Raw genomic sequence first — 20,387 nt, forward strand, 5'->3', positions numbered from 1 at the left:
TACCGCCCCTCAGATCCTGTCCTTTTATGTTCCAGCACGCTCTCTCCGATCTTTGGGCCAGGCTCTTCCCGTGGTCCCTAGGTTTAAGCTTTGTCGTGCCGGTGGCCGATCCTTCCGTGTGAAGGCTGCGGCTATGTGGAACTCTCTCCCGGTTGAGATTCGCATGTTGGAGGATCTTTTGCAATTTCGGAAAGCCATCAAAACTTTTTTATTCTAGTTTCCCCGTAGTCGTTCCTTTTCAGCTTTTGTGTTGGTAGTGTTATGTCTTACCTTGTCGGGCGCCAGGACGCTCCTTTGCTGGAGCAGCTGTGCGCCTAATAAATAATATTAACATAACATAACCTAACAGCTGAGGAAGAAAAAACACACATGCTCCTACTTCTGGATCACAGAGACTGAGCCCTGGTGCCCAAGGGCCTTCTTCTCTCATAAACACGGAGGGAAGGATTGAGTCAGTCTTGAAATCTGCCCCGCCGCATGACACAAAATGATTGGCGCTGTGACTTAATGTTACTTATTTAGGAAGAAGTGAAGAGCGAGCAAACATGTGCATGATTGAAACAAGAACTCGGCTGTAAAACGTCTTGTTTAACATTGCTGGGAAGTCTTGGGTTATATTCAGAACCTACCAGCAAATTGCATTATGACACATGCAGTTTCCTTTTACATGCTCAAAGAAAAGAGCACACAAAGTGATATTGGGTAATACATCAGCATTGGCTGAAGGTGTCACATATGACATGGTGTCACTTAGCACCAACAGCTGTGGAAAAAAGAGCATAGGCAAAGCCAATGGTTCTTACATTGATAAACTCATGCGTTTTTATCTTTTGTTACTTTTTTTTATTGCCAGCATATGCCACAAAAATAAGGAACAAAAAAAACATGCCGTTGCCTAACCATGACGCCCAAACTATAGCAATAAAAGTTTCATTTTCAAAGGAACAATCACAATAGAGCAGTGTGAATGCTTCATATTGGGCCGTTGTATGATGCTGAAGTGGGCTGACTGATTCCACTATGTTGTATGCTGTAGCAGAAGCAAAATATGAATGAGAGAACAATAGACCAATTGATGAAGATTTTCACTATCTATATGTATTTTTTACTTTTACATTGGCTGGTAAGACAGGTCCAGCTATCTCTGTGCAAGACTTAAAATCATGTACGAAGGCCAGTTAAGAGGTGACTAGAGAAACAATAGAGAACAAGCATTGAGAAAGCCAATAGGTACAATGCTGGCTGCCTGCCTTTTGGCTTTGTGAATGTTTGTTTTGTCATGTTTATTGCAAAAACGTTACTGTGTTGGGGTTGTTGCTGCTCCCTGCTCATTAATAAAAACACAGTCTAAAAGTAAAAATATTTCTCAATCTTAAAATGTAAGTAATGCAATAGTAATGCCAGGCTCTGAAGGCAGCTACCTTGTGAGACCAATATAGACACAGACATGAGGCGACTATCGAAACTTTAACTCAGAGGAGAAGGTACTGCAAGCATAGTACAGAGCTGCATGTAGGCAAAGTGACTGTTGTTGAGATGCCAATCTAAGCACAATGGAGAACTTGTTGAGACAACCATTAAAACAGCATTTACAATGCAATAGGTCTCGCAATTACATTATTTTGAGCTATTGATATTGTAAATGGCAATGCCTTAAAAAAATTAAAAGGCATTTTTATTTACAATACCAAAAGCAACACCTATTGCATTGCATAGTGCGGTGTCCGTGAAGACGGCGCGATGCTTATTAACATTTTAAGTGTGTTTGGGGCGCAGAGAGAGAAGAAGAAATGACCCCCAGACAAGAGATCTGGGTTAAATCCATCATTCTTTTGCTCACCCAGCCACCCCAGTTTAGACTTGGCCATATGCAAATCAGTCTTGGCTCTGTGCCTCATGGGTACAGTCCAGCCCGAACTGCCAAGCTAGGTCCTCCCTGGACTGGAAACAAGCATCCTAGGACCGGTTTTGGGGTTTCACCCCTCTTCAGACAGGATAGCTTGATTCCAGTGGCACAGTGAGCCCAGGGCCCTAACTGGGGTATGTGCCCGATATTTTATAGCATGGGAGAGAGAGTAGCTAAGAAATTGTACCCCTCGTTTACGGGCGAAATTACTTGCAAACGGGCTCTGCATGAACAGGAAAAAAAAGAGATTACAGTATAAAGTTTAGAGTTGTTCCAAAAAGGTACTTTGAAAAATGTGCTGTTCCCCAAGGCGGACAACGAGTTACAGAGGCAGCAGGAGGGAAATCCTCATTTTCAGAGCTAGAGTCCTCACACACCCAGCAAGCTAGGTGTCATGCTTCATCATATGGACTTGCTCCTCGTCGGGTTCGGCACTTAAATACCCGACTGGCAACCATAAAGGAGTTCTTTGGCGGAGATCTTTTGTTCCTTGCAGTATGGTGCTGTGGGTGTGAGGGCCCTAAAAACCAGTGTAGATGGGATGTAAGTGAGTGACGTTATAAAAGGTTGGACAATCCAAATAAACTTTTTATTAGAGTAGTTATCCACCTTCTTAAAAGAAAACAGTGGCCGCTCTCTGGCTCTAAGGTCCAGTGGAGCTGCGCTCAACTCACACAATGTGGTCGACATGTTTCATGCATTGCGGTCAATACTGATCCATTGCATTTCATCAGGGCCTAGTGCATAACTATCTACATGTGGTGGTGGGTGAAGAGGTTCCTACCTACCACTCTTCATGGATGCGAGCACGAAGTCCCGCCAATCCTAGTTCTAACCTATATGGGGATGACATGAAAGGAGTGCATAGTCATTAGATACATCGATCTAGCAGACAGATCATATCCCCCCGACAGCCTCATAACAGTTGTCCATCTAGTGAGTAAGCAAGGTTTGTGTAGGACATCCCCTTTTGAAACAAACCTAGAATGATTAAAAAAGGGTGACTGAATTAAATCGACGGTTAAAAGAGAGACTAGTGGTAAAATTGAAATCATTCCCTAGATAGGGAGTCAAAAGTCCAGAACACAACTCACCTATCTGGAGGGTAAAACTCATTCCATTCGGTCTTTTCGGCTCCAGACACCAATGTGGTGGTGTCCTGCAGAGTTGGAGGTAAGATAAATGACAGTAAGATAACCCTCGTCAGCTAATCCAACAACATAGTGAAGCACGGCCTGAATTAGTGTCCCAATATGGGGGAAGTAGGAGTCCCACTGAGCACCCCTCCCCTATCACAGAAGCCCTGTGACCCTGCTGTCCCCTGTGAAACAAATATGGTCTGTGGCAACGACAGCGGGACTACCTGCAGCCCGGAGGAATGGGTAACCCACCCTGTCCTGCCTCCGTCCGCAAGTGCGCCCCTGGAGTCGCCTAAACCCCAGCCAAAGATTTATCCGCGGCAGGGGTCTGGGTGATGCCCGGGCATCCAGATCACCATCCAGACTGGACCCCCTCAGTCCATAAGCCAATACAGTCAGTTACACGGCCGCAAAGACAGCCCCCTCACTCACCTGTCCAAGAAGGACGTGCGGCAGCAATCTACCCAACGCCGAGCTGTACAGCCGGATACTGCACGGGCTACCACCCGAGTGGTGCTTATGAGTCTTCCTCGCTTCCCGCGGCCAGTTGCATTGTGGGCCGGCGTCACGTCACATTGTATCACGTAGTACAGAACGCGTCTCAGTTGTCTGCGCTGAGCCGGTGTACTATAGACCGCTGTACCCCATCGAGCTGTGTACCCCCCGTCGTTGTGCGCATGCGCACTAATGGTGCGCATGCGCATTTTAATTTTCATGACGTTTCACTACGTACAACATAATTCCGTGTATCCCCCTTTCGCCGCAGACCAATCACAAGTGTTGATGACAGTGACCTCATGCTTACACCTACTCGGTACACCGGGTGCAGGGTGTCACTTTATGGACCCTCGGGTGCTCCACTGGAGAGGGCCATGTTGGGGTGGGGGAGGGGCACCTCTATAGGCACGGTTTACCTCGGGGCTTGGCACCACACGCTCGGTTGACTCCATCAATGTGGACCAACCACGGGGGCTCGGTCAGTGGACTCAGTGAGGGCAGGCTGGGGCACCCCGATGCCACAAAGACACCCTCTCCCTGACCGTGTGGTGGTCGTTCCCTTAACAAAGACCCCCCCCCCAGGCAGCACAATCAACAAAGACTGGTTGTGCGACTGCAACAGTGCCGTACCCACCAAGAACTGATTGGATGGGGGTCCTCTGTTGCCATAACAACCTCCCGGCGCTATGCTCGCCGACGACTAGTTGGGTTCAGGCAATCAATCAAGGCGCGCGCCCTCTGGCAGCGGACCCCATGGAAGCCGGTTGGCTTGGAGGGTCGTCACTGCCGTAAGGACCCTTCCCACCCAAGGACGGCGGGGGCTGGACTCAACCTCACTGCCACAAAGACCCCCGGCGCAGCGGCGCTCCAGCAGGCTGGACCCTTCTACAACAAAGCAGGTGGGATGGATGTTTGTGTGCAAGCGCCATACTTCTCTGCAAGGGCATCGCCCAATCAGCTCATTCAGGCCTCCCTTTTGAATCCCCAGGGGCTGGCTCTTGCTTTCTCACCCATGCCAATATTGGGCGAAGCAGTGGACAGACCCCCTGGCAAAGGTGTAGCAACCATTGGTGCAGCAGGTGCGGCTGCACCGAGGCACAGAGCTCTGAGGGACCCATAATACCCTGATGATTGCTGTATTTGCTACCCAAATAGCAGCCAAGGCGGGAATTTTCTTGCTTGCACCGGGGCCCTTGGCATGCTTGCTAGGCTGCCCCCTGGTGCAGGCTGATCGCCCTCCCCACTGTCGCCTCAGTAACTGGTAATTAATGGCCGTGCTATGGGGTGCTGCTCGCTTGCACGGCTTGTCCCGAACTGGCTCCAACACACCACCCTAAAGAGTGCGAAGGTCGCAGGAGCTCTTTCCACCTCACCCAGCTCCTCCAGGTGCGCTGGAGGAGGTGTCCAGGGGCCGCTGGACTAGGGCAGCATTGGTTCTGCAGGTCAGGCAGGCACGAGGGGCAGTAACAGAGCCGTGCCCGGCCTCAAGAACCGGGGCATCAGGGGAGCTGTAGATCTGAAGAGAGGTGCACTCTCAGGTGTCCGTGAGGTCCAGTACTGGAAAATGTAGGGGCAGAGCTAGGTTGCCCCTCTAGTACTAAAATTACTGAATGGCAGAGGTGGCAAAGGTCTGCTAGCGGAGCCCTGTGTGGGTCGTTAGTGGATACACTAGTGGAGCTCTAGGGGGCTCCCCAGCAAAGTGTTCGGTGGTGGGACAGGGAGAGGGGCCCTCTCCATGGACTTTGCAGCGGGCCCCCCTCAAGTTTCATTAGGCCACTGGGCAGAGCTGTGCTTTTAGCTAGGGCCTGAAACAGTAGAGGTGGTGCAAACCAGGACTGAGGTGCACTTGTCTTTCAGACATACATGTTCACCCATGTACTGTGAAGGGGGCATGATGGGAATGTGGTTCATTGGGAAAGCTGTCTGTTAGTGCAGGTACTGGAATAGTAGGCGGGAGGTAGTTGCTTGGCAGGCTGCATGAGTGGAGGTTTCAGTTCTGGACTCGAGGGGGAGGTGCAGTAAACGAACACTGAAAAAACCGTGATGGGTAAACTGTCGCCTCTTAATGGTGAGTGTAGTAAAGGCCCAGATCTCTGTACAGGGGTGAATGTTTGACATTGTCCAACATCCTGTCCATCTATTTCTCTGATAGAGATCGTAGGTCACCCGACCAACAATTTCACCATATAGTTTTCGGGCCCATAAATTTTAATTCACCATATACATTAATCAGGCGACCTTACAAACCTACTACCAGTAACCCTGATTCCTTTCTATTTAGTTCTAGTGTACCCGACTTACCAATCCACCGTTACGGGTACCTATGTCCACAATGGATCAGGGAGCTAGCTGTGAAAGAAAGGCAGGCAAAATACAAACCCAACTTCATATAACTTTAATATTCATAAAATGACCACGGACAACTGGAAAGTTTCAAAAGTTTATCTAGAATTCATTTTCAGAGATCATACAATTTATGTCAAGAAGGCAGTCTATAACCAGAATAACGAAAAGCACATAACCATAAAGGAAAAATATAAGGGCAATCATTTAAGGTTTATTAAAGGGTAAGAACATGAAAATATGCTAAGCAGATTTCAGAAATGAAATTCGAGAATGGATAACTATAAAGGGCAAATTTATGCACGTACTAGGAATTTACTACTGGGAAATACTTCAGGGGTAGGGAGAGAACTTAGATAAATTCTATACACCTATAGGAAGGGGAAAGAATGGAGCATGCTAAATTATAGCAACAATTTACTTAAAGTCAGAGACCACATCTATGATTAAAGCAGTATGGAGAGAATGTGCTCTAAAAGGTAGGGTAACATAGGAACATGCTATGGAAATAAATGCAATGGCTTTTCATATTTCATTTCATTCATTTCATAAATCTTTATTTCGGTAAAATTTTTCACCATAAAAGACATTTATAACATCCATAAAATTAATAAAAGAATATATGCTTTGTAAAATCATCCATTATCGATAAAACAGAGTTTCTTGGTACAATATCTGTCCATGGTACGTTAGGGTCAGTGGCCAGCCTTGAGGCATTTTCTTCTCAGAAACCAAATGGCACCCAAATATTTGGCCACTGCAAAAACAATGTAGTCCGACAGATTTGATTTGAGAACTCTGAAAGCAGCCAAGCACTCTACGAATCCCAGGTTTCTGCATAGGGGAACTATCCATTTCTTGCGAATCTTACTGTAGACCGGGCAAAAAAAGATTATATGGAGTTCAGACTCATCGGACATTCTGCAAGCTGGACACAAGCTGACTGATTGTTCACTCCACTTGCTTGTGAAAGCTCGAAGGGGGAGGGACCCATGCCTCCACTGCAAATATAATTTCCTAAGCAAGGGAGGATACAGTTTATCTAGAGCTGGTACAAAGCTGTAAGTATCCTCAATGCATAGAAAAGAGTCAGTCAATGAGCCAGATTTTTGGTGGTTTAGGAGTTCCGTTAATTTACTATCGTGGTATGCCTTAGCTAATTTCTTTTTGGGAAAAAGTGGGCAAGTGGTTAAAGGATCAGACCACATCTTCGGTAGTCCCAGACCCTCCAACTCTGATTTGATGAATTTGAGCCACTTAATTTTCCCAGCATTGGGCATAGCGAGCACCTCCTGTAGTCCCTGTCTGTAGCTGGTCAATTCGGGAGTTGCCCACAACCTACGCCAGTAAGCCAGCGGACGAAAAGCCAGATCTTCGTCTAGTGGCCTCAACCCTAGGTCCAACCTTAAAGGGACAAGAGGCGTACTGGGTGGGAGTCCTACAACTCTCCGAATGAATTTGTTCTCCTCTTTTATCAGGTCTTGTGTTCCTGCATGACCCCAAAGTTCACACCCATACATGGCAGCCCCCCTTGCCTGTACCTTGTAGATCTGTATAGGGGGACCTATGGGCCGAATGGATAATTTGTTGTTGCCCAGGAGATTCATAATACAATGAATCTACAAGATCGTCCGCAGGGACCGCAACGCCAACCAGATTGGAGGAGGCATCGCCATCATCCACAGGAACACCATCCGTCTCACGACCAGCACCGACAACACCCTGACCACCGCCGAACACCTGCATTTCCAGATCCACACCGACCCGAACACCACCCTCAGAGGCACCCTGATCTACCGACCCCCGGGACCACGCACACAATTCAGCGAGGACATCGCCGACTTCGTCAGCCCGCATGCCCTCCCCTCCGCCGACTACATCCTCCTGGGGGACCTCAACTTCCATCTGGAGAACAACAACGACCGCAACACCAGCACCCTGCTCGACAACCTCGCCAATCTTGGACTCAAGCAGCTGGTGTCCACCCCCACCCACCTCGCCGGACACACACTCGACGCAGTCTTCTCCTCCAGCACAGACATCGACTTCAGCCACGCCACAGAGCTGCAATGGACGGACCACAGCTGCGTCCACTTCACCTTCAAGAGAACGACGACCCACCACCACCAGCAACAGGCCGCCCGCAGAAGCTGGAACAAGATCACAGCAGACCAGCTCGCCACCTCCCTGAGCCAGCACCCTCCTGCCAGCTCAGCAAACCCCAGCCAGGCCGCCGACAACCTCACGAAGTGGATCAGCATCTGCGCGGACGAGCTCGCCCCGATGAGGACCCCGCCCAGCAGACCCGGCAGCAAGAAAGCCCCGTGGTTCACCGACGAACTCAAGAGCTCCAAGAAGAACTGCCGAGCCCTCGAGAAAGTCTGGAGAAGGGATCCTACACCGGACAACAGGACCACCTTCAAGCTGGCCACCCGGAAGCACCACCAGCTGATCCGCGCCGCCAAGAAAACTGCATTCAAGGACCGGCTGGACAACAACGCACACAACTGCAAGGAACTCTTCAACATCGTGAAAGAGCTATCCAACCCCAGCGCAGGAAACAACGACATCACCCCATCGCAAGACCTTTGCAACTCCCTCGCTTCATACTTCCACAACAAGATCACGGACATACACAACAGCTTCAACAACCAACCAACGCACACCAAGACCGAACAACCACCCCCCACCACCACCCTCCACGCCTGGACCCCGATCAGCACCGAAGACACCATCCGTACGATGAACTCCATCCACTCCGGATCACCGACCGACCCCTGCCCTCACCACGTCTTCAACAAGGCCGACGCCGTCATCGCACCCCACCTGCGAGACATCATCAACACATCCTTCGACACCGCCACCTTCCCTGAGAGCTGGAAGCACGCCGAACTCAGCGCTCTACTCAAGAAACCCACAGCGGACCCCACCGAACTCAAGAATTACCGCCCCATCTCGCTCCTCCCGTTTCCCGCCGAAGTCATCGAGAAGACCGTCAACAAGCAGATGGCCGCCTTCCTCGAGACAAATGGATCCCTCGACCCCTCAAAGTCCGGCTTCCGAGCCAATCACAGCACCGAGACCGCCCTCCTCGCCGCCACCGATGACATCCGAGCCCTGATGGACAACGGAGAAACAGCGGCCCTCATCCTCCTAGACCTCTCCGCGGCATTCGACACTGTCTGCCACCGCACCCTAGTACAGCGCCTCAGCAACGTCGGAATCCAGGACAAGGCGCTGGAATGGATCATCTCCTTCCTCAACGGCAGAACACAGAGAGTCCGCCTACCACCGTACAAGTCAGAGGCCTCCGAAGTCATCTGCGGCGTCCCTCAAGGATCCTCGCTGAGCCCCACCCTCTTCAACGTCTACATGAGCCCCCTCGCGGCCATCGCACGCCAACACAACCTCAGCATAATCTCCTACGCCGACGACACCTAGCTGATCCTCTCCCTGACCAACGACCCCGCCGCCGCCAGAGACAACCTGCACGAAGGGATGAAAGAAGTAGCCGAGTGGATGACGACCAGCCGCCTGAAACTGAACTCTGACAAGACGGAGGTCCTCATCCTGGGCTCTTCACCCTCCGCCTGGGACGACTCCTGGTGGCCTCCCGCCCTGGGCACCGCACCCAAACCGACAGACCATGCACGCAACCTGGGCTTCATCCTGGACTCCTCCCTCTCCATGACCAGACAAGTCAACAACGTCTCCTCGGCTTGCTTCAACATCCTACGCATGCTACGGAAGATCTTCTGGTGGATCCCCACCGAGACCAGGAAGACCGTCACCCAGGCCCTCGTCACCAGCCGACTGGACTACAGCAACGCCCTCTACGCCGGTACCACCGCCAAGCTCCAGAAGAGACTCCAGCGGATCCAGAACGCCTCAGCCAGACTCATCCTCGACATCCCACGAACCAGCCACATCTCCGGACATCTGAGAGACCTTCACTGGCTCCCCGTCAACAAAAGAATCACCTTCCGCCTCCTCGCCCACGCACACAAAGCCCTACACGACCAAGGCCCGAGCTACCTCAACAGCCGGATCAACTTCTACGCTCCCAAACGCCACCTCCGATCAGCCAGCCACGCCCTCGCCGCCGTTCCCCGCATCCGAAGAGCGACTACAGGAGGAAGGTCCTTCTCCTACCTGGCCGCCAAGACCTGGAACTCCCTCCCGACCGACCTGCGCCTGACCCGAGACCACCTCTCCTTCAGGAAGAAGCTGAAGACCTGGCTGTTCGAGCAGTAGCGGCACCCCCCTCCCCCAGCGCCTTGAGACCCTACGGGTATGTAGCGCGCTATATAAATGTCATTGATTGATTGATTGATAATACCCCCCGAATATTGAGTCAATTTAAGGAGAGCTTTCTCCTGATGCGTACTCCAGGACAATCTATCGTTTAACATGACTCCAAGGTACTCGAAAGTTTTCACCCTCTCAAGTCTGCTCTGTCCGATTTTCGGGCTAAAGCGGAATTTCTGCGGGGGGTTAAAGACCATGAATTTGCTCTCTAAGGTGTTAATTTCTAGACCGTAAACCCCGCAGAAGTCCGCAAAACCGTCAAGAACGCGCTGAATGCCCGTTGCAGACTTTGAAAGCAACAGAGTGTCGTCGGCGAACATAATCGCCGGCACCCTGGTGCCAGCCAGCTTGGGGGCGTCAGAGTTGGCAACCCCGTTTAGGTGAGAGATAACCCCGTTGACATAGAGGCAAAACAGGGTCGGTGCAAGCACACAACCCTGTCTTACCCCCCTGTCAACGGGGAACCTATTTGACAGTGCTCCCACCTTGCCACACCTCACCTGCGCAAAATTGGCACTGTGGAGACGAACAATCATCTCCAACAAACCCTCGGGGACACCCAGTTTGGCCAACACCTCCCAAAGCTTTTTGCGGGGGACCAGGTCGAAGGCCGCCCTCAGGTCCATGAATACAGTGTAGAGGCTGCCACCCTCCAGCTGCACCGTTTTCCAGAAGATGAGGACAAGCCGAAAGACCTGATCTATCGTTGAGATCTTCTCCCTAAAGCCCGCTTGGAAAGGACTCAGGATATCGTATTCCGTCGTCCAATCCAACAGGCGGTCCAACAACTGCCTGGCAAACAGTTTTTGTGAAACGTCTATCGGGCTTATTGGCCTATAATTGACTGGGAGCAGAGGGGACCCTTTCTTAAAGATTGGGACTATCTCTGCCCCCAGCCAGGTTGGGGGGATTGGCATGCCATTCAAAATCGCGTTGAACAGCACCCAGAAGTACGGGGCCCAAATTTTGACTTCGTGTTTGTATAGGTCCCCTGGCAACCTGTCTAGACCTGGCGCCTTTTCATCAGCCAGGCCCATGATTGCCGTACTAACTTCTGCCAGAGTGAATCCGTCCATGGGAACTACACTGTCGTTAGGATGGTGCATTATATCTTCTGATGGGGTCACCAGTTGGTCCTGATTGTATGATTTATACAGGGTTTTAAAGTGTTCCTCCCAGACAGAGGGTGCTATGTTTGCTTCTACTGCCGCTAGGGGTTCAGCTGAGCCATGCTTAACGATTTGCCAAAATTGTCGGGCATCTCGTAGTGTAGGGGCGGCTGACATTTCAGACCAGTTTCCCTCGTCCCATTCTATTTTAGCACTACGAAGGATGGACTTATAAGCTAACCGCTTTTCATATAGTAGATTGCGGAAAGCATGGAAAATTAACTCGTGCAAAGGTATGTCTTTATTAAAGCAAAGACAGAAAATAGAAGGTGCAGTATAGAGTTCTCAGCAATGTATTTACATAGAAAGGTGTGAAAACCAACCCTGGCCACGGATCAGTCAAGGACAGGAAATACCCCACGGAAGGACAGTCATCAATGGGACAGCAGGTGCAGAATGGACACCGTAGGACAGGACAGGAAACCCAGATTAGGATCAGGACAGGACCACCAAGGCACGACCAGCACCCGCAGTTTGGAAGCAACGCCTGCGCTCCACCCTCGCTGCAGCTATCAGTCAGAACCCCGATTGGGTTAGCGAACTCCCCAGCTAAGTGCTCCGCCAGCACTTAAGGTTTAGTAAAACCTTTGAGTCTATGGTCAAATTCGGACAGAGTGCTCCGCAGCGCTCTGTATTCAGACACCTATTGAGTGCGTTGGGTCAGTGACAGGTCAGCTATTCAGACAAGTCGGACAATTTCTCTAGCTAAACCTAGGCTAGATATACTGTTTTCGGGTCAGTGTACCACCCCCCAATGTTGCAAAGTGTCAGAATCCCCAATTTCGATTGGTCCCAAAGTAGGATAGGTTAGCACACCAATCAGAACAAACTTCTACAAGCTCTAATTTGCATGATATGGAACCGCCTAGCAGATTTGGGGTTCCCATGAGAGAATACACAGAATACAATAGAAAAATATCATTGTAACAGTTTCAGAACAGTCAACTCCATCTTGCTGGGTCAGAGGTTGCTTTCACATGAGCATCTTGACTATAGCTGCCAGCTGGCTGAGTTCCACTGTTCAAGGCTACCTTCTCCCGGGCTGCGCGACATGCGCAGAAAGGACTTCCAAGATGGTTCCCGTCTCATTCAGACCCCCCATTTAGAGCGGTACATGGAAAGTAAGCGAAAACAAATTAATACATAGAATATAAATGAATTCATTTGTGTGTCTTGAATAGCTACTTCATTTCTTACTTATAAAAATATACTATGCAATTACGGGTTAGCGCAACAAACAATAACACGAGAGCATCTGCGCAAGCTTCACCACGTTGAGACACATACAGCCATTTTAAAGGCAAGTACGCATGCGCACATTTTCCCACCATAACTGCAACTACCTCACGTCACGTGAGTGTGACTAACGCATGCGCAGTAGAAAATCCACAAGCGGCGGCCATATTATAGACAAGGGTTATTCGTATTAGTAAAACACATAGGCAAGCATCACTAACATACACGCACATCCAAAATAATAGAAAATTAGTAAGACACACAATTGGATTACAGAGTTATACATAATTCGAGGTTCATGATTCAAGCAAGTCACGTAATATGTGAAATCTTGCTTCATCAATCCCCTCTTTGATGATATTTACTATCATCACAAAAATGGAACCAGATGCCAACTTTCTCTCACACTTTGTGCATCTCAATCTCTTCCAACAGGCGATTCAATTTCTCTTTCACAACTTTGCTAGGGTGAGAATTTTTCACCCTTTTGTAAATCTGATTATTCAGTTCTTCCAATTCGAGCTCATTCACACTTCGTTTCACACCTCTCTTATTCATAGTGTACTTCCTTTGGTGTTTGCGACATTTGCAGCAGACAAATATAAGGAATACGATGAAACCTATCACTCCAATTGGCATCAGTACCTTAAACAGTAAACCTTTCCCTAAATTAGCAAACCAATGACCTACATTGGAGAGACCATCAGTAAGTCTCTTCCATGCACTATCAACCTTCAGTGGTTTGAGTTCCTTTTCCAAATTAGTAATGTTTTTCACATATCTTTTGATCTGTACACTTTTATCCGGTATGTAAGTGCAACAATGTTGCACTTTCAACATCCGGAAGACTCCGCCCTCTTTTGCTAATAAGGTGTCAAGCGCAAGTCTGTTCTGCAAAACCATTGATCTGATCGCAACCATTTCGGTATTGACCAGCAGAAATCCATGAGCTGTGTCAGTAGACAACACATCCACTATTGTGGATAATTTGCAAATCCTGTGAGTATTCAGAACCACTCCCACTCCAGGTATCAGTGCACTAAAAATACTACCCATTATTTCACCTATGCTTTCTCTTTTACTACGCACTAAGCCATTAGTGTTTTCACTGCTTCCAGCAATTTCATTCACATGGTATATTTTCGGGAAGACAATGCCAAAGTAGCAGCTTCCATACCAGTGATCCGGCAATTTGAAATAAGCCTTGTTCCCACATATATAATAAATTCCGGGAAACACAGGTTCTGACCCATTTTTGAAACCCCAACCTCCAATTACCTTGTAATTGTGTTCACATTGACTGGAACCAATGAAAATGTTATTATAATAACTAGTCTTCTCGCGATGAAGACAGAGTTTCCCTTTCTTTTCGAAATCCAGCAACAAATCAGGGCCACTCCCACCATCTGAGGTGCTTTCCATGTTCTCAGCCCATTTAGGAGTTTCTTGTCTTTTGTCATTTGCCTTTCTTTGGAAACTCTCCCTTCTTTTCTCTGCCATGTTTAGAAACATTTTCTCTTGTTCATGTAATGAACAGGTCAAGTTGTCCCTGTGTGCGTCATTTAGGTCTATGGTACCTATGGTCAGAAAGTATTCTCCCATATAACGTGTAACGTCACTTTTAGTATGTACAGGATTCAGATTTCCACGTATAGGAAGTTCAGAAAATATCACGTCAGAGTTAGAGTAATAGTACTGTAACGGTCCTCTTTTGTAAAATAAGCTTGCTAAAATACTACAGGAAATTCCATAGGTTAAAGGTAGGTGATGATAAGTCACGCCTTCAGCTACAGAAGTAGGTAGCTTCATGCAGACATAGCAATCTTCTATTTCCATAGTTTCTACATAATGCACTAACAGGTTTGCGAAAACATTTAAATGAGTCTGGTTCTTAACTCTGTGATAATGTTTTCCTTCCTCATCTGGTGCTTCTAAATCTGATCTTGTTTGTCTGAGTGCTTTTTCACGTCTTTCTACACTTCGTGTTGTTAGTTCTTCAGTATCAGTAGTCACAGTCTCTGTAGGGTCAATATTAGTATTTTTGCTTACCATATAAGGAATGAAAACTGTTAGTCCTATCCAAACTATTAACACTATAGCTACACTACATATACATATCTTGCAGCATGTTTTACAACAACTGCGTCTAGGCCTTCCATTCACACTTGAATCAGACATTTTGCTCAGAAGAAGTTTTCAACCCCTCTTTGTGACTTGACACAGGTAGCTTACTCTGCGCAACTTCAGGTTAGTTCGTCTTCTTCTTCCGCAGACTGATCAGCAATCAGTTCTCCGTCACTTTCGTCAGTTATATCAAGATCCTCAAAATCCTCCAAAATTAAGTATGTCCATTCAGGATCTTGGTATTTTTCGTTCAGTCTTTTTATTCGATCACTCCTTCTTTTGGAGCTTTCTGCAGTTTGCTCTGTGATACGAGGACTTTTCCTTCTTTCTGCAAGTTTTTCTTCTACTGTTTTTATTCTTAGTCTCAGTCTCTTAATATATCTTGGTTCGATATTTTTCTTTTTCTTGAGTCTTTTAGCTGGCACTGTGATTTGGCTTTCTTCTAATGCTCTTTTATTCTCGTTTGTTTGTGGCACTTCTGCTTATGTTTCTTCCCTTCCTGTCTGACTAGTCCCAGGTCTTGTATCTATTTCTTCTGCCTGGTTACTAAGCTGGCCTGGTTCAGGTGAAATTTGATTTTGGCGTTTGAATGTCTCTGTTTCTGTGTCCTGAACACGTTCTTCTAATTCTATCTGATCCTGTTCAAGCACTTCGATCCCTTGATTTTCTTCTGCTCGAACTTTTACACTAGTTCTAGTCTGACCCCTTTCAATGTCAGGAGTTAGTGGAGGTGTGTCGATTACTTGCTCTGTCCCTGTCTGACCTTCCTCTTCGTCCTCAGATTTGACGTGAATCTCAATAATCTGAGGGTCTTCGCCTGTGCCTATCTCGTCCTCTCTATTCCACTCTCTATCTTCGTAGGTTCGCTCTCTTGTTCTGATTGGGTCTTCAGTTAGGTCGATTATGGGTATCCAATCATCTTGGCTGGTGCTCGGCTGTTCGTCATCAGCTACTTCAGGACCGACGTCTGAAGACCCCTCAGCTGGACAACCTTCAGCTCCAGGTTCCTTGTCTGGAATTACCTTCTGTGTATGGCTGGCGTGGATCCACTTGGGAACGCCTGCACACTTCACCGCTGTCGTGGTCACCAGTATTATTTGGCGTTTTTCTCCCCACCTCGGTGCAAGGCAACTTGAACGAGTATGTTTCTTGATTCTAACCCAGTCGCCAGGAACCAATTTGTGGACTGGAGTTGTTGGATTGGCGACGGCGTCTTCCCCAATCTGGCGAGAGATAGAACGCACTTGGTCACCCAGTTGCTTGCAGTACTCAAGTACCAAATCGTCAGCAATGTTTAACATTTTGTATCCTGGTACCCATGCTTGTCTCATCACTCTTCCCATCAGGATTTCATGCGGGCTCAGGCCTGTTTTTCGGTCTGGAATACTTCTGAGTCCCATCAGAACAAGAGGCAAGGCATTTATCCAGTTCAAGCCAGTAGAGTCACACATCTTTGCCAACCTCGATTTTATAGTGCCATTTATTTGCTCTACCACTCCAGAAGCCTCTGGACGATATGCACAGTGCAGTTTTTGGGAGATCTGGAATGCTTTACAGAGCTGATCGATTACTTCATACTGAAAATGTTTACCTCCATCTGATTCAATAGTGACTGGAACCCCGAATCTAGGTATCAATTCTCGTAGTAACAATTTGGCTACTGTTATGGCGTCACTCTGTTTGGTAGGGTAGGCTTCTACCCATTTTGAAAACAGGCAGACAATGACAAGGACATATCTTTTTCCCTCACAACGAGGCATAGTGATGAAGTCAATTTGTATTCTCACAAAGGGACCCCCTGATTTCCCAATTTTTCCCAGTTCAACTACTGTCCTCTTGCCAGCGTTGAACTGTTGACATGTCAAGCACCTCTGGCAGAGTGATTCTGCTACCTTCCTGAACTTCGGATTATACCATGTTTGTTGGAAAACCAGAACCATGGCATCCCTACCAGTGTTAACCTCCATGTATCAGTCTTGCCATAGACGCAAGCAGATGTCTAGGTAACACAGGCATACCATTTGGGCCTACAATGACACCATCCTCACTTCTTGGTCGACAACCAAGTTTCCTCCACTTCTCTTTCTCTTTCGATGGCACAGCATACTGCCAATCTCTCACCTCATCCCAGGTAGGCACTTCTTCAAACACCATAAGTTGGCAGCTGTTTCCAAGTCCTCCCAGTTTAACATTTATAGACATGCAATTTCTGACACAATGTTTTGCCACTTCATCAGCAAAATTATTTCCCAAAGATACGTGGTCAAGGCCCTTTTTATGAGCAGCACATTTGACCACTGCCAATTCTTTTGGTAATTGGATTGCCTCTAGTAAGTCTTGTACAACCCTTCCATTTCGAATGGGAGTACCTGATGAAGTCAAAAATTCTCTTTGTAGCCACAATTGGCCAAAGTCATGCACAACCCCATAACAGTACTGACTGTCAGTATACACTGTTATTCTTTGGTTTTTCCCAATTTTATAGGCTCTTATCAATGCAATCAATTCGGCTACTTGTGCAGACTTTACTCCAAATAAACAGGATGCTTCTTTAATGCTGTTTAAAGTGACTACAGCATAGGCAGCACCTAGGCCCATAAGTTCGTGTCTCATACATGAGCCATCCACAAATAACTCCAAGTCTTCCACAGGCAATGGTGTTTCTTTAATGTCTGGGCGGGGTTTAGTACTGAATTCTGTCAGGTTAATGCAGTCATGTTCGTCCTCTCCCTCGGCTTCTACAAGCATAGAGTCAGGGAGTAGGGTGGCTGGATTCAAGATATTGCACCGAGTGATGACTACATTTGCAGCACCCACAAGAATCCTCTCGTATTTAGTCAGCCGACTAGGGGTGAGGTACTGAGTCTTGGTTCGGGTCAGCAAAATTACAACTGCATGTGGAACATACACAGTTACAGGATGTCCCATTACGATAGATTCACTCTGCTCTAGACTTGTGCAAGTTGCAGCTACTGCTTTCAGACATCCAGGTAATCCAGCAGCCACTGGATCCAAAGTGGCAGAAAAATATGCCACAGCGCGTCTAGTCAACCCATGCTCCTGAGTTAAGACTGACAATGCACAATTGTCACGTGTGTCACAGAACAGAGCAAACTCCTTAGAATAGTCGGGCATCCCTAAAGCAGGGGCTGTACACAGACAATCTCGTAATTTAGTGAATGCTGTTAAGCTTTCATCATCCCATTCCACTGGGTCCTTTGCTCCTTTCTTTGTCATTTTTATTAAAGGCTTTGCCAGGACTGCGAATCCCACAATCCATTGCCTGCAATAACCTACCACTCCAAGGAACATTCTGACCTCTTTCTGAGTACGGGGTAACTGCATCTTTTGAATTATTATGACTCTCTCTGAGGTGACTTTTCTGATGCCTTTTTCGATCTGGTGCCCCAGATATTTCACGGATCTTGAACAGAACTGCAATTTTTCAGGGGCCACTTTATGTCCTTTTTCACCTAGGTGATTCAGTAAAGCAATGGTGTCAATCACACAATCTCTATGACTTTTTGACGCCACCAAGAGGTCGTCAATATATTGCACCAAAACAGACTTTCCAGGTAAGACTAAAGATTCAAGGCATTTTTTCAGAATCTGATTAAAGATAGAGGGGCTTTCTGTGTACCCCTGGGGGACACGATTCCAAACATACACGTGACTGTCAAAAGCAAATGAGAAAATAAATTTGCTGTCTGGATGCAATGGGATTGAAAAGAATGCGTGACATAGGTCTATCACAGTGAACCACTCAGCATCCCAGGGAATCTGATACAGGATCACTGCTGGGTTTGGGACAATAGGACAACAAGGAACAACGATCTTGTTTACCTTTCTCAGGTCCTGCACTACTCTGTACTTGCCACTAGGTTTCTTGATTCCAATTATGGGGAATTACACGGACTACTCATCACTTCTTGTATGATGTTGGCTTCTAGCAATTTCTGTATTTCAATGGCAACTCCTGCCTCACTTCAGCACTCATTTTATATGGCTTGGTATTGGGGTAAACTGCATTTTCTTTCATGGCGATTTGTATTGGGTCTACATTGGCCATTAGTCCTACATCCTTTCCTGTAAAGTCCCATACTTCTGGTTTCACTGTCTTTTGGATTTCTTCGGGTAAATCTTGTATAGTCATTCGTTTAATTTCTGAGTCAGGTCTGATTAACATTAATTTGTATATGCCATCTTCGTCTGGGGTCTGAATTTCGACGCCCTTTGGGGTGCAAAAGATAGTACAGTTCATTTTGCACAACAAATCACGTCCTAGTAAGTTTACTGGACTGGTGTCACAAACGACAAATCTATGCATTTCTTTAAAGTTCCCTATTGTGATTTCCATGGGCTCAGTAACTGGGGTAATAATCAATTGATTAGACACACCTACTACTTGAATTGCTTCTCCCGAGAGGGGTAGGTTTGGAACGTCCGCTGTTCTCACAGTAGAACGGGTAGCAACAGTGTCCAATAGAAAGGTGACATCATTTCCATCGACCTTTCCTTCAATGTATGGCCCTGACTGGTCTACCGGCAAGGAGGCGCCAAGTACACACTCCTCGTCCTCCCCTCTCAGGCCCCGTCAGTATTGATCGTCGCAGAGAAAAGTGTCATTCAACAAAAACTGCGAAGTTGCTGCATTTCTATTCTCATTTCCTCCCCAGATCTCTATGTCATCACCCTGTGGCGACTTTCCCTTATAATTCGGTTTTGGCGCTCGGGGCAATTGACTTGCCTTTACCTGATGCTGGGTCTTTCTTGATTTTTCATTCTGCGTCTGTGGAATTAAATCAGGGGTTTGGGTATTATCATTCTGTAAATATGGACACTCGTCTCTCCAGTGCCCGATTTCTCCGCACTGGTGGCAGGGAAATTTCTTTTTAGCTTCCTCTCTGCTCATTTTTACTTTGGGCTTCCCTCCACCCCCAGAACCTTGATTTTGGGTATTTTTATTCATTTTGTTTAATTGCTTTTCCTGTTGTTCTGCTAGTTTTACTTGTGCCCACATGACTTTCTCCTTCAAAGCCTTTCGCTTTTCTGCCATTTCGTCCTCGCAGTACTTTGCGTACCGTAGGACCTCATCCATTTTCTTAGACTGCCAACAAATTTTATTATCTTTGATCCACTGGCAAATTTCGGGTCTTAAACCGTTTACAAACCTGTAAATGAAATGGGTCATGTCCTTCATCTCGATGTCATCTATTCCACTGTACGTTTTAAACACCTGTAACAGTCTTTCATAAAAGGAGTGTACAGTCTCATCCCTTTCCTGCGTGGTCCTATCTATCTTGGTCCAATCAGTTTCCTTTGCAGGCACCTTTTGCTTCAGATGTTGAATTACCTGATCATATTTTTTCATCACTTCCTTAGAGGGTTCTCCTGTTTTAGAGTCCCTCGGGTATTCCTCACTAGGCCAAGCTATGGCTATTTTACACTCGGTCCATAAATCTACAGGGACCACAATGTCAAAGAACCCATCCAAGTCTTTCCATAGGCATTTTTGCACCTTTACAAACCTTTCCACCTGCCTGTACCAGTCCACAGGCTTCTCTCGTAATTTTGGAAAATCATTTGTAAAGGACACAATATCCTGTCTGGACCACGGAACGTGCACGTATTTTCCACCTGGCACTTCACGCATAGGGTATAACT

General features: G+C 47.3%; 1 protein-coding gene across 1 annotated transcript in view; it reads left to right on the plus strand.

Moving 5' to 3' along the window:
- The window catches only part of LOC144756158 (E3 ubiquitin-protein ligase TRIM39-like), a 218,696-nt gene that overhangs the window by 182,785 nt on the left and 15,524 nt on the right, over positions 1–20,387 (plus strand). The gene's annotated exons all lie outside the window — the stretch shown is intronic.

Source organism: Lissotriton helveticus, chromosome 5_1, assembly GCF_964261635.1.
Source record: "Lissotriton helveticus chromosome 5_1, aLisHel1.1, whole genome shotgun sequence".
Lineage (NCBI taxonomy): Eukaryota > Metazoa > Chordata > Amphibia > Caudata > Salamandridae > Lissotriton > Lissotriton helveticus.